The sequence below is a fragment of the Helianthus annuus genome, chromosome 13, assembly GCF_002127325.2.
Source record: "Helianthus annuus cultivar XRQ/B chromosome 13, HanXRQr2.0-SUNRISE, whole genome shotgun sequence".
NCBI classification, from domain to species: domain Eukaryota; kingdom Viridiplantae; phylum Streptophyta; class Magnoliopsida; order Asterales; family Asteraceae; genus Helianthus; species Helianthus annuus.
In genome coordinates, this window is record NC_035445.2 from 83,005,111 (window position 1) to 83,018,503 (window position 13,393).

The 13,393-nt window shown below is 34.5% G+C and overlaps 1 long non-coding RNA gene across 26 annotated transcripts; it reads left to right on the forward strand.

The window, feature by feature from the left end:
• The first annotated feature begins 3,146 nt into the window (after positions 1 to 3,146).
• On the forward strand, positions 3,147 to 8,500 carry LOC110898382. 26 transcript variants are annotated; one of them, XR_004877361.1, is made up of 10 exons: positions 3,148 to 3,328; positions 3,410 to 3,767; positions 3,906 to 3,984; positions 4,080 to 4,237; positions 4,351 to 4,765; positions 5,324 to 5,568; positions 5,654 to 5,799; positions 6,734 to 7,021; positions 7,103 to 7,234; positions 7,905 to 8,500. It is a non-coding gene; the product is annotated as an uncharacterized LOC110898382 (long non-coding RNA). The 26 variants fall into 26 exon arrangements; XR_004877350.1 differs by having other exon boundaries at positions 4,351 to 4,498; positions 4,643 to 4,765; positions 5,324 to 7,021; XR_004877359.1 differs by having other exon boundaries at positions 3,147 to 3,328; positions 4,080 to 5,568; positions 5,689 to 5,799.
• The last annotated feature ends 4,893 nt before the right edge of the window (positions 8,501 to 13,393 follow it).

Here is a 13,393-nt window from a genome sequence, read left to right on the forward strand (position 1 = left end):
AATCCATGCAAGTAATTGTCCTTAACAACCCCCGTGTGAACGGGTGCTGAGTCCAAACTATAGTACTACGTCGTTAAGGCAGGTAGACAACATTCCACGTGTAAACATAACAACAAGCATTCATTTAGTCACGTAATACATGCAGAACGGTTAGCGTTTAAATGATTGAGTAGTGTATCCGATTGTGATTTTAGATAAGTAACGTATGTAACACCCAAAAGTGCTAAAGCAAAAAGGGGTTCGAATATACTCACAGCGATTGATTAATGGATTGAAGGGAGCGCTTCAGAGTAGGGTTAGCCTGAGTAGTTCGATAGCATAATGATGAGTAACGCGTAAAATGGAAACAAGTGATGATGGGTCGAACAGCCTGGTTGATCGAACTGGAGGTTCGATCGAACGGGTTGTTCTTTCGGTTGGACAGTCCGCTCGGTCAGCCTGTTCGATCGGCCGGTAGGCTCGATCGGTCGGACTGTTCGAGTGGATTGTTCCTTCCTTTTTGAGTAGGATGTGTTTGTGTATGATGGCTTGTCCTTTTGAAGTTTTCGTTGTAGTATTTGAGAACACTGAAGTGTTCTTACCTTTCAGGTCGATCGATCAAACGGGCCGTTCGATCGGCCGGCTTAACCGATCGGTTAGACACTCCGGTAGTAAATCCTCAGCTGGATGTCACCTGATCGGACATCATGTTCGATCGGGTGGCATTCCAATACGTCGAACGAGTTGAAAAATTGATTAAGTGTTGAAGCATAGTATCTCATGATCCGAAGAGTAATTCAACCCAAACCGTAGTTCGATCGAACAGCACTTCGTTCAATACTAGACTTCATGAAATTGTCAAAGTGTGGGGCCATGTGCTAGCCGATCGGCTGGCCTGGTCGATCGGCTGACACGTCCGATCGGTTGGGCTGTTCGTTCGAACAGCCTGTTCGATCGGTCAGCATTTTGACCTGGTCGGCCTGTTCGTCTAAGACTTGGCTGTTCTGATTGTTTGACGTTATATCGAGGCATTTTGACAACGAGCTGAACCATGGAACCTTCGTTCTTACTTGTTTCTCCTGCTCGGACAGGAACCACCCAAGTCCGGCCGGTGAACGGTTCGGAACGGAGTTTATAGTTTAACCCGAAATCGGTGAACCTCGTAGATAGAATCCGAATCTTGAACCACACAAGTATTTGAATGATTAGTGAGTTGGCTCAAGCTCCTTTCTACCGGTTTGAAGGCATTGAGTGTAAAAGAGTTAAAAGAAAGTTGGAAATTCATTCTTTCAATCCTTCACACCATGTAAATGTTCGGATCTGTGATAGATCTTAGTTTGTTTATGTGGAAATCGGCTAGATCCAAGTGATTCTTGGTGGATTGAGGCCAAAACATGATGTTCTTGAAGAACACCATGATGACATCATCCTAGAATACTTAGATCTTGATAATTTCACGGTTAGAAACCAAGATTTGAAAGATAGAAAGGTGTAGGAGTGTGCATAGATAAAAAACGTACAAGATTTAGGATGAAATCTTAACAGGATTGAGAGAAATCTGAGAAATAGTGAAGAACACGAGCTGGTCGGTCAGAGGGTTTCCAAAAGTGGAAAGAATGACAATGACAGGCCTATTTATAGGCTTCCAAAAGGGGAAAGAGCTAGCCGATCGGCCAGGCATCCCGATCGGACAGCCTGCTCGATCGGACAGTCCGTCCGATCGGCTAGGAGCCTGATCGATCAACAGCCTGCGTTGAGCGTTCGGCGCGACGATTTCTGATATTTCGATTTCGATTGAAGACGATACGAATACGATAGAGTTTCCTATTCCAATTTCTTTTAATCCCAACCACTATATCTACGTACATGCATCTATATTTCACACTATTCTTTTGCTATCATTCATCATAATTCGATTTCGATTGAGTTCGATTGAGTTTTGAGTTTCGATTCGATTGGTCACCACACATAACATAAAATAAACACGCACAGGTAACACGTAAGGCACACACACACGTAATATAACACCAAATTCGCATAATTCGAGTTTCGAGTTTGATTGATGATTCGATTAGCTTGATTATTGATTTATTGACTTTATCGCATTGTTACTTTCTACTATTCACAGTCGTAAAGCGTTTTGCGTCGATTAAACATTCGATTACTTCGATTCCTTTGATTAATCAACACTTACTCCACACAATACAATTAATAAAACATAAAATAGACTAATTACAGTCAAAGAAGTCAAACTTGACTTGGACTTTGACTTTGACATTCGAAAACACGGGGTGTTACATAACTCTTTTAAACGTGATTACTTTTTTAAAACAAATTACACCATAAAATTGAGTGTTTTATTATCTTTCCAACGAGTATCTTATTTCTCTACTTTTGAAATAAAAAATTGACATGAACTGGGTGTTCAAATAAAAACGCCATAAAACACCCAGTTCAGAAAAACGTCATGAAAATACCCAGTTGAAAATGCCATAAAACTCTCAGTTGAGAAAAAAACCAATGAAAACCCAGTTGAAAACACCATAAAAACACTCAGTTCTGAAAACGTCATGGAAAAACTAGTTGAAAACGCCATAAAAACACCCACTTCAGAAAAACGCCATAGAACACCCAGTTCATAAAAAAAAACCCATGAAAACCTAGTTGAAAACCCCATAAATACACCCAGTTCTGAAAACGTCATACAAACTAGCTGAAAACCCCATAAAAACACTCACTTCAGAAAAACGACATAAAAACACCCACTTCAGAAAAAACGTCATAAAACCCCAGTTGAAAACGCCATAAAGAAACAAAGTTCAAAACGCTATAAAAAACCTAGTTTATTTTTTTTTTTGAAAAATATATCAATATTATACTCGTTGGAAAGATTAAAAAACACTGAGTTTTATGGTGTAATTTTTTAGAAAAATAATCTATATATATTAATAAAGGAGATGATTTGGGCCATTTGTCTTTGAATGGTGGAGCCAATATGATGATGTGGCATCCATTGGTTTAGTGGAGGTTGATTTTAGGAGGGAATGCCTTATAAAATTCTAAATTCACATATTCCTTCACTTTGAACGCGGGATCCGTTTGGTATTTGGGTCGAAATCTGAGTTTGGGTCAACCATGACGGATCCTTTATATGTCTTTTTTTCTTATTCTTCTTTCATACTCATCGACATTCTCCATAACCCTAAAAGCAAAGCTGTTCATCTTGATCTTGGTTCAATAATCCTTCGTCAATCCAAGGTGATTTGTGAGGAAATCATTTTTTCCCTTAAATTTGTAAACTTGATTCTGCTTCAATCCATCTTCTTCCACTCATGTTTGATCATCCAAGGTATGCTTTAGGGTTTTAAAAGAATCGTTCGTTCATTTGTTCATTTTTTAGGGTTTTAATAAAACATGATTTGTGTTTCAGATTTGTAAAATCTTGCTGTTCGTGTTGTCTTCACGTTTTTTGTGTGGTGGATATAACCTGAATCACCAAATACGTTTCTTTCTTTTCTAAACCCTAGATTTATGTACATTGGATTTAGTTTTGCCACTTCCTCTCATCGTTCCAATGCAGGTGCGACTTTTTTGGTTTGATTTCTTCATTCTTCACCGCCGATTCATCATCCAAAACTGATCCAGAAAGCATGCAGCTCACCACAGCGAAAAGGTACACATTTTTAATGTTTTTTTGAGATCTTAGTAAGGGGAGTGATCTCTCACGGCTGCCTTGGTTTTGTTGGGTCATATGCTTTCCAATCTTGCTTACCTAATCTGCAATCTCGGTAAGTTATGTATTTCGTGACACGTGTTTTCTTTATTTTTGATATATGTAATCTGTAATCTTACTCGATTCATGTCTTGAACGATGAGGGTTTTGTTTTCCTTTTCCTTTCTCAATCGGTTATTCTTTTTGAAATTAGGGTTTCGTTTGCTTGAGATTTGAGTCTGCCGATTGTTGAAGTCTTTGAAGCCGATCATTTTAAATTTCCAGTTCCCGAGGTATGATCTGATTGTGTTTTGAGTGTAGATGTTGTTTGATGATCGCATTAATTAGGTTTTTGATTCAGATTATTCTGCATGTATGATGATATTAGGGAACATCAAGAAGCTTAAAACAGGATTGTGTAGCCAAAATGGAACCATCCAACTTATATGTACAATATGATGATAGTGAGCTATCTGTAATGGCTTACCAATAAGAACCTTAGATGTCTCGATTTCTTCTACATCAAATATTGGAGACATTCAACAGGTTAGGGTTTCAAATGTCATACTTCTCCTTCCTTTTTCAATGTTCATCTACACCATTTTGTGTTGGTTATTTGCATTTGCTTCTCATTTAATCAGTTGATCGTTGCATTACAGAGACTATGAACCCAAATGCGGCACCCTTTGGTGATCGAAAATCTTGGTGTAGATAATTGTTAGTTATGTGTAGGTTGGTGTGAATACAAAAACATGAATACGTTGATGAGCCCTTTCTGGGAATTAGCCCTTGAAGATGTCAATTGATGTTAAGTTTGTTTCTTCTTTATTTATTTTGATTTTATTGCATTCGTTGCTTTTTATTCCTCCTTTTTTATACGATCGTCTTTGAAAGACATATAGCTGAAGAGACCATATTATGTTAATTTGATGGATGACCTTACTCTTACAGGTATCACACAATATTATGCTTTTGTGGAATAAAGGCTGCGTTTTTTTTTCTTCTTATGCTTCAGTTCCTACGACTTCGGTTTGTATCCCGGTACCGAATTTCGCTGCCAGTGGAAGATGAAAGGTTGCATGGCCGCTGATTAGCAAAGTTTTTTTTTTCTTTTTAACTATTGTTGATTTTCCTTACATTGGTTCATATTCAGCTTTTTTCGTATTTTTGTTCTCAAGGTTTAATTTTTTGTTCAGTGGTTTTAGTTTAGAGGTGATTTGGGGTTTAGGGTTAATTTTTGATGTTATTTGTGTTACTTTAAGGAAATTGGGCCTTTTGGTTGATGATACGGTTTAGGCTTTTCAACAACGATAGAGGGGCTGTCATCATATAGATCAACTTTTTCAAGAGCGTGAGAGGGGCGCTCATTAACAACTGTATGCATCATTGTCGAGTGCGTTCTTTTTACATTGGTTATGTAAAAAAAATTTAAGATCTGGCATAAGCGATATTTATCAAATTACAGTTTTAGCTGACATTAGATGGAGTGTTTTTAACATTTAAAAGTTGTATGACTAGATAAATGATGCTTTGGTTTCAAACTCTTGACACTAACAAAGAGAGTGATTATTATTTAAGACACTAATAGTTTTCTAATTTGCTATTGTAATGATGGTGTTGCTGTAAATGCAGGAAATTGAGTAGATTGAGATCAACTGCTTTCAATACTTCTGCAAGTTTAATAATCCTGGCCAAATTTATGCTAATTGTTAGACCTGTTGTTGGCTCTTAGAAGGATATATGATGCCTGGATCTCTCATAGATGCTAAGAAGCTTCATGGGAGGATCTCGAAGTCGGGTTTCGATACCGATAATGTAATTTGCATTCGACTTGCTGAGGTTTATGTTGCTCAGGGTGATTCGAGTTATCATGCCAGGTGCTTGATGAAATGCCCAACATAGATTTATCCTTTTGAAATAACTTAATTTTTGATTTGATCGAAACGAGGTTACCGACTGTAGTGTTCGGCCTGTTCTTGAAAATGTTGGCTGACAAGGTTGACCCGAATGAAGCAACATTTGCAAATGTTTTACGGGCTTTTAGTGGAGATAGGATTGGCCATTATAGTCTAAAGGAGATCCACCAACTCTGTTCTCTTGGGGTTACGGTAAGCAAATTCCATCTCAATTTCCAGTTCAAGTTATTGCTAAATTGCTTCATTAATTTGCAATACCCGAATCACAATAATCACATGTACACAAATAAGGTTGCGATTGAGTAGAAAGTGCCGAATAAATAACATGCAGTTTATTAGTTTTGACCCATTAGAGTTAAGCATGACACAAGTTAACCTTTTATTAAACAAATTGTTTGAAATTGGCATGTCTAGGCTGATTTAATATCTGGTGCTACTTATTTGGTCAACAATTTAATGTCTTCAGCCCCAAATCTTGGCTAAAACTCAAATATTTTGTTGGAGATCACTGGTTTGTTTGGTGATTCATTTATGCAATTACAATGAAAACTTTAGATTATTGCATCTTACTCTTATAAACTTACGTTGGTTGCTTATTATGTTCAACTTGATTGTCCCTCCGTTCACTTTAATATGTATGATGTTTCTTAAACATCATAATTGCCTACCGGTCTAATGATCTGGCCTGTGGGTGTGGGAAGTAGGGATGGGCGTAACATGGTCGGAACCGTGAGAACCATGGTACCGAACAGTGACTACCACATAGAAAGACCTGTTTAATATTTAAGGTTCGGCTATGGTTCTGTCTCCTACATTCAAAACGTCTAACAAGTTGTTTTACAAAGACCGACCCGTTTGATATTTTTATTTTTTATTTTTATTACAAATGTCTTCATTTTGGTTGCAAGATATTTCTTCTAATGTTATCTTTTTGATTATATATATATATATATATATATATATATATATATATATATATATATATATATATATATATATATATGTGTGTGTGTGTGTGTGTGTGTGTGTGTGTGTGTTGGGGGGGGCTATGACATGTGCATCTGGCTTAAACATCTCAATCCATTAACATGGCCTGAGTATTTACGACAATAAGCATATTGTGAAGAACTGAACTGAATTGAATGGGAAACACTTTGTTATCGGCGTTGAACGATGCAATAATTGATCGGGAGTTACTAGCAATCCAAAAAGCTTACCTGGCGGGTCTTTTATCTTCTCAAAAGTCTTAGTATGGTCTTAATCATGGTTACTATGGAAGCCTTGGTTATGGGCTTGGGATGTCGTATCCAGGAAGCCCATTGGGCAGCCCACTTCTGCCTAACTCCGCTTTTGGGCCTGGTAGTCCCGCCCGACATGGTGACCGGAGCTTGCGGTTTTCTTCCCACGTAATATGGTTAGTGAAAGTTTTGCATCTTCTTTGCTAGATGAGTTGAAGTTTTCTGGAAATATTTTGTGTAACATAGAGTTGATGTAGTTCAATGCATACGAAGTTTGAATTTTGATGTTCTATGACTGGGAGGATGGCCTATCTGAGAGTGAGGCTGATGGATCATTCTTGCATGAAAACTGGAATAAAGGTCTGAGTGAAGACGACGGACTTTTTCAGGTATTGTCTTTGCCCTGTTTTGTTACACTTCGCTTCTAAAATAATAGAGGGTTACAGATACACTGATTTTTGTTTAGTCATTTAGCTGCTGCTCTGTGTATACTAGCCACAATGGTAGGATTCACAATTGAGCCTGTTTCTTATGATCGGGCCAAACAGATCAATTAAAAGAAATTTAGCTTAAAAGTAACCGGGTCGAACAAGTCTGAAGATACCCAAAGTGTTTTGTTTTTGCGTAAATTCTCATAAAGCATCTATAAAACAGGTAAACGAAGAATATCTATAAAGAAGTAGGTAAGATGGGTCTCATCGGTCAATTATTTGAGGTGTATTTTTATCGTGTAAAACCTTCTGTGTTTTTTTACTAAAATAATAGATGGATGCTAAAGTTCTAAAAAAGTTAATTTTGTCACGCAAAACCTTCTAAAATATTTTTACTAAAATATTAGATTGCTGCTAAAGTTCTAAAAACGTTTTGTAATTATATTTACCACAGTAATTATTTTTATTTGAGTACTAAGCTTTTTAAGAGAATAGAATGTGTTTCAGGTCAATCCATATTTTAATCCTTTTGGAACTTTTTTTATGGGAATTTTAAAAACTATCGTAACGTATTTTATGGTTTCTTAAACATTTTATAAAAAAACGCAACGTTAATTACGATGTCCAGGTGCACACACTCTTGGATTCTCGCATTGCAACCAATTCGCAGACAAGATATACAACTTCAGCAAGCAGAACCCGGTTGATCCAACTCTAAACCCAAATTATGCGAGCCAATTGCAGCAACAGTGTCTAAAGAACGTTGACCCGCGGATAGCTGTAAACATGGATCCAAACACACTAAGAAAATTTGACGTGTACTATAAGAACCTACAGCAAGGACAAGGATTATTTTCTTCTGACCAGGTTCTCTTCACGACTCGATGTCAAAACAAACCGTGACGCATGGGCCTCCAGCTCACATGTTTTCAATAACGTGTTTGTTACAGCTATGACTAAACTAGGTCGGGTTGGAGTCAAGACAGGCCAAAATGGAAATATCAGACGAGATTATTAAGATTAATCTCAAATACCACTTAGCTATATATACAAATTTCATTTCAAAAATGAAATGATATTAAAGCATAAAGGATGTATTTTCTGTTACAACATGATGGCCTTTCCCATTGTTTCTCATCATAATAATGGAAGGGAAACAGAAAAATTTGAACACTGTATTTACTTTTTAAATGATTTGCCTATGTGGACTGTAAGACCAAAGAACCATGCAGTCAAAGGATAACTGGAAACATGACATAATAAAGTTAACTGGTATATAAGAATCAATCAAGCATACTCAGTTACATACATGTGACTTGGAAGCATGTTACGAAAACAAAGATAAACTAAACCAGTTGACTAACACAAAGCAAAACGCATTAACTAATAATGTGAGATGTGGAGAAGGGTTATCTTTATTTCTACTCAAATTAGTTATATTTTAATTTTGAATTCGGACTCATCTTATGCTGTTATAGGTCTCTACAAATATAATATAATATGATATATTATAAAATTAAATGGTAAAGCCTATGTACATTGTTCAACCATTGTTTACATAATTTAAATTGTCCAACCCGCGAAGTTCGCGGGTGATAACCTAGTCACGTATAAAAAAGTTACTGGCGTTTAAATATGATAGGGGGAAATGGCATGTCATTAGCTTGTGCACTCTTGTTTGGATCTTCCAATTTTACCCTTCCTGGTAGTTCTAAGGTTCCCATTATTTACAAAAATGTCACCACATCATCTTATTCACAAATCACATAGATCTTATGGCTAAGAATCGTTTTCACACTTAAAATCGTTTTCACTTGATCTCATTTCTATGTTAACTAATTTATTGACTAGGATACAAATACATGACCCCAAACAGGGACATGACATGTTCCCCTTCTTTTTTTTCCCTTTGATGCCTATTTAAGAAAGTTAAAAGATAATATCGGGGTTGAGTATTGGGCCGGTAATCCGAACAAGAACGAATATGTGATTAACTAGGATTAGAGCCGCGCTTCGCGGCGAGATCGTAATAGGGTGTTGACGAGAATGTATTTGTTACATGATATAATGATTAAGTATTATAGATTATGTAGGTTTTAATCTAAACGATGGTAAAAATAAGCAATCAAATGGTTAGGTAAACATGTCGAGAATTGAAAGTCAACTTTAGCTATAGTAAAGTAAATAAAAAATAATTTAATTTGTTGCCTGGTATATTAAATAAAGGGTTAATTTAGACTATGTATGTTTTAATCTAAATGATGGTAAAAATAAACAAGAACATAGTTAGATATCATGCCAAGAGTTAAAAGTTATTTTTCGTTATAAATAAGTTAAATAAATAATAGAGTTAATTACATAGTTAGTCCCTGTGGTTTGCACAAAGTAACATATTTAGGTATTAATAGTTTAAAATCACATTCTAGGGTATTAACTTTTCATTTTGTAACGTTTAGAGGTATTAACGTTATTTGTTGGTTTAAAATCACATTCTATTAGTACCTAAGTATGTTATTTTTTGCAAACCACAGGGACTAACTATGTTAATACCCTAGAAGTTAATACCTCCAAACGTTACAAAATGAAAAGTAAATACTCTAGAAGGTGATTTTAAACTATTAATACCTAAGTATGTTATTTTGTGCAAACCACATGGACTAACTATGTAATTAACTCTAAATAATAAGCAAAAAAAAAAATAAATAAAGGACCAAATATTTGTTTAGAAAAAAATAACTTAATCAAACTTCAATGGACGTATGGTATCTCAAGTACGCGGGTTGAATCGTAAATCGTTTATAGAAAATCATTTATTATTAAACTTCCGTAAGAAAAATCTATAAAAGTTCAGAGGTATAAATATAAAATGTTTATAAATAGAATTATCAGAGTTTAGAGGTCGTACAATTACATTATAAAATTCAGGGTTAAAAATCTCAATTAATTAAAATAATAAAAATCAATAATATTATATAGCTACAGACTAAGCCACGAAGACCAATGGTGAATTAAGACTGTTCACATTTGAAAATGTTTATATATAGAATTATAAAATTTATCTTGTTAGGATCTGAAGTTACTTGTTTGTGTTGTTTTATAAGAAATGATAAATGGAAGAAGATAAATAGATTATAATTTGCAGCGGAATGAATGAAAAACTTTATAATACAAACAAGGAAAGAAAAGCTATTATCATATATACTTTGTGTCGAATGATTTCATTACAAAATATTCAACGTATACATGAACACTTTCTCCCCCTCAGCCTGAGCTCACTAGTGTTAGTTCGTACAAGAATGCAAGTGTGTGAAAGAGCTAATAGAACAGTATAGGCACTGTCTATTTATAGTACAATCCTAAACACTATAGCATCTTTGCTGACATCACCTACACAGTGACAACTAACAATCTTAAGAATCTCTAACACTGATGATTATAGACACTGTTACATTAAAACACTGATTATCAAACTACCGATGAATGCTATCCGCTGATGGGCTTCAACCACTGATGAAGACTGAACAATGCTTTCCATAAAGGTTGATCAGGCCTTTGACTTCTAGCAGTTCTTTGACTTCAATAGATGATAGGTCTTCAACATACTTTAGACTTCAGCAGTTCTTTGTATATAACAGACTTTGAGTATCAGCAGACTTTAGAGATCATCAGATGTTGGGTGCCACTGCCATTGGAGGGAAAAGGAGTTCAAAACACTGTTATTAGGACCAGTTGTTGCAGAACCAGTTTTGGCTTTGTATCATCTGTTCTTTAGGAAGGATTACATGAGCCAACATATCTCTAGTAGATGATGGTATTAGGGGTGATATTGACCTGATTTTCAAAACCCATGCCATATTTCTTTACCACATTAAATCGAATTTGAATTTTTCAAAGCTATTAAGAAGTTATATATTATTATACATTTACAATCGAGGGTTGAGTTATAGTAGAAAGACGTTTAATATAAGAAGTGTAAGAAGCTACTATAGAGTGATAAGTGTCCAAAAAGGAATTAAATGAGAATAGTAATTTTGTTAAAGAAAATAAAAAAAGATTATGCATATTTAACTCACATGTTACCCCCTCCCCCATTCCCCTTCCCCCAATTTTTAAACGTAACTTTTTTATACGTCATTTGGTTTAAAAAAAATTATAACATAAAATTGAGCATCATTTTTAATTTAATACGAATACTCTACTGTTATACTTAAAAAAATCGAAAGCCCAATTGCGTATTACACAATGAACATAACGCAAAACAAAATGAGAAAACTCAGTTGCGTATTAAACAATGTACATAACATAGAACACAATGAGTATCAAACTAAAAACACAATGAAAAGTGGACCAAAAACACAATCGATGACGACAGATAAAAGACACATGGACAACAAACTAAAAACAATTGACATAACGTAAAACACGATGAGATCAAACTAAAAACGCAATGGAAACTAGACTAAAACACAATTGATGACTACGGATAAAAGACACAATGGACAACAGACCAAAACACAATAAACAACAAATTAAAACACAATGGATTGGATAGTAGAATAAACACAATGACCAGAACCTATAACACAATGTACAGAAAACCCAAATATAACACCATATTCATTGTGTCATGCATTGTGTTATAGGTTCTGATAAAAATACAATGGACAAAACCCAAATTAACATTGTGTTATAAGTTTTGATAATAACAAAATGTATAAAAACCTTAATAAAAACGTAAGGACCAAAACTCAGTTGAAAGACACAATGATCACAACCTTTAACACAATACAAAGATAACCTAGTAAAAGCGATAACTTTTTATTTTCTTTTTATATAGTAATATCATACTCATATTAAATATAAAAAACCCGCTGATTATTATGGTGATTTAAAAAAAAACATATGTCGTATGAAAAATTTATGGACGTTTTAAATTGATTGAGATGAGGGGATTGACATATGTCTTGCATGTGGAGAGAAAAATCAATAAATGTATGATTCTCTTTCTACCTTTTCATTATTTTATTTTTCTTAAAACTAATCTCAACTCTTCAAATATAAGATTAATGGACTAAAATCCTTCTTACATTTCTTATTGAAATAAAACCATAAAAATAAACATCAAAAGTGATAAATTTTCTAAGACTTTTTAACAACAATGATTTTAATTTAGTAATGTAACCAAATATAATCTATTAGTTTCTAGAAACAAAATTTGTAAAAGAAATATAAATTTAAATCACATTGGATTGATTTTTTTAACAACAAATTTGGTTCACTGACGGGCCACAAGAGTATTATCGTGTCATTAGCGAAACTACCCGATCATATTCATCTCCACTAGGCAATAATGCATATATACCAATTTAGGAGGAAACCCAATAAATTTGAGAAAAAAACCAATTGTGGGAATCGAACCCATGATCTAATGGTCATAAGCCTTATCCCACCACCAAGATGTCACTAGGCTATGATGCCATGGGCCACATTGGATTGATTCTAAGAGTATGAAACGTGTTAATCGTATCCTAAAAAAACATAAAATAAATTTGTATATATATAGTTTAGCTATTCACTTCGGTGGTTTAATTTGTTAATTTAATTACCTTCAAATATTCTTTTCATTAGTAAACATCTCCTTTGTTTAACTCGTTTTACCTAGTGATCTTTTGTTACCTTCAAAATATAATAGTAGTATACTAAAAATTTGTAAAACAAATAATAATACATTCAATTAATACGTAGTAAAACTAAAAAGCATATGAAATGAACCAATAGCTAGCTTTTCAATTATAAAAGGACAAAATCTGCTTTCCCATCACTCAGTTCCCAATTTACCCTTATGTGTAACCCAACCAACTCTTTTTTCTTTACAATTATGAATGGCGTTTTCATAATAAACCGAGTGAATTGCAAGTTTTGTCCTTTATCTTTAGGCCATTTTGCAAGTTTTGTCCTTTATCTTTAAATTTGACGAGTTTTGTCCTTTATGTTTGAAAATCAAGCACGTTTTACCCTTTGGGCCTTAAAAATCAAGCACGTTTTGTCCTTTATGTTTAAAAATCAAGCACGTTTTGTCCTTTATGTTAAAAAAATCAAGCACGTTTTGTCCTTAAA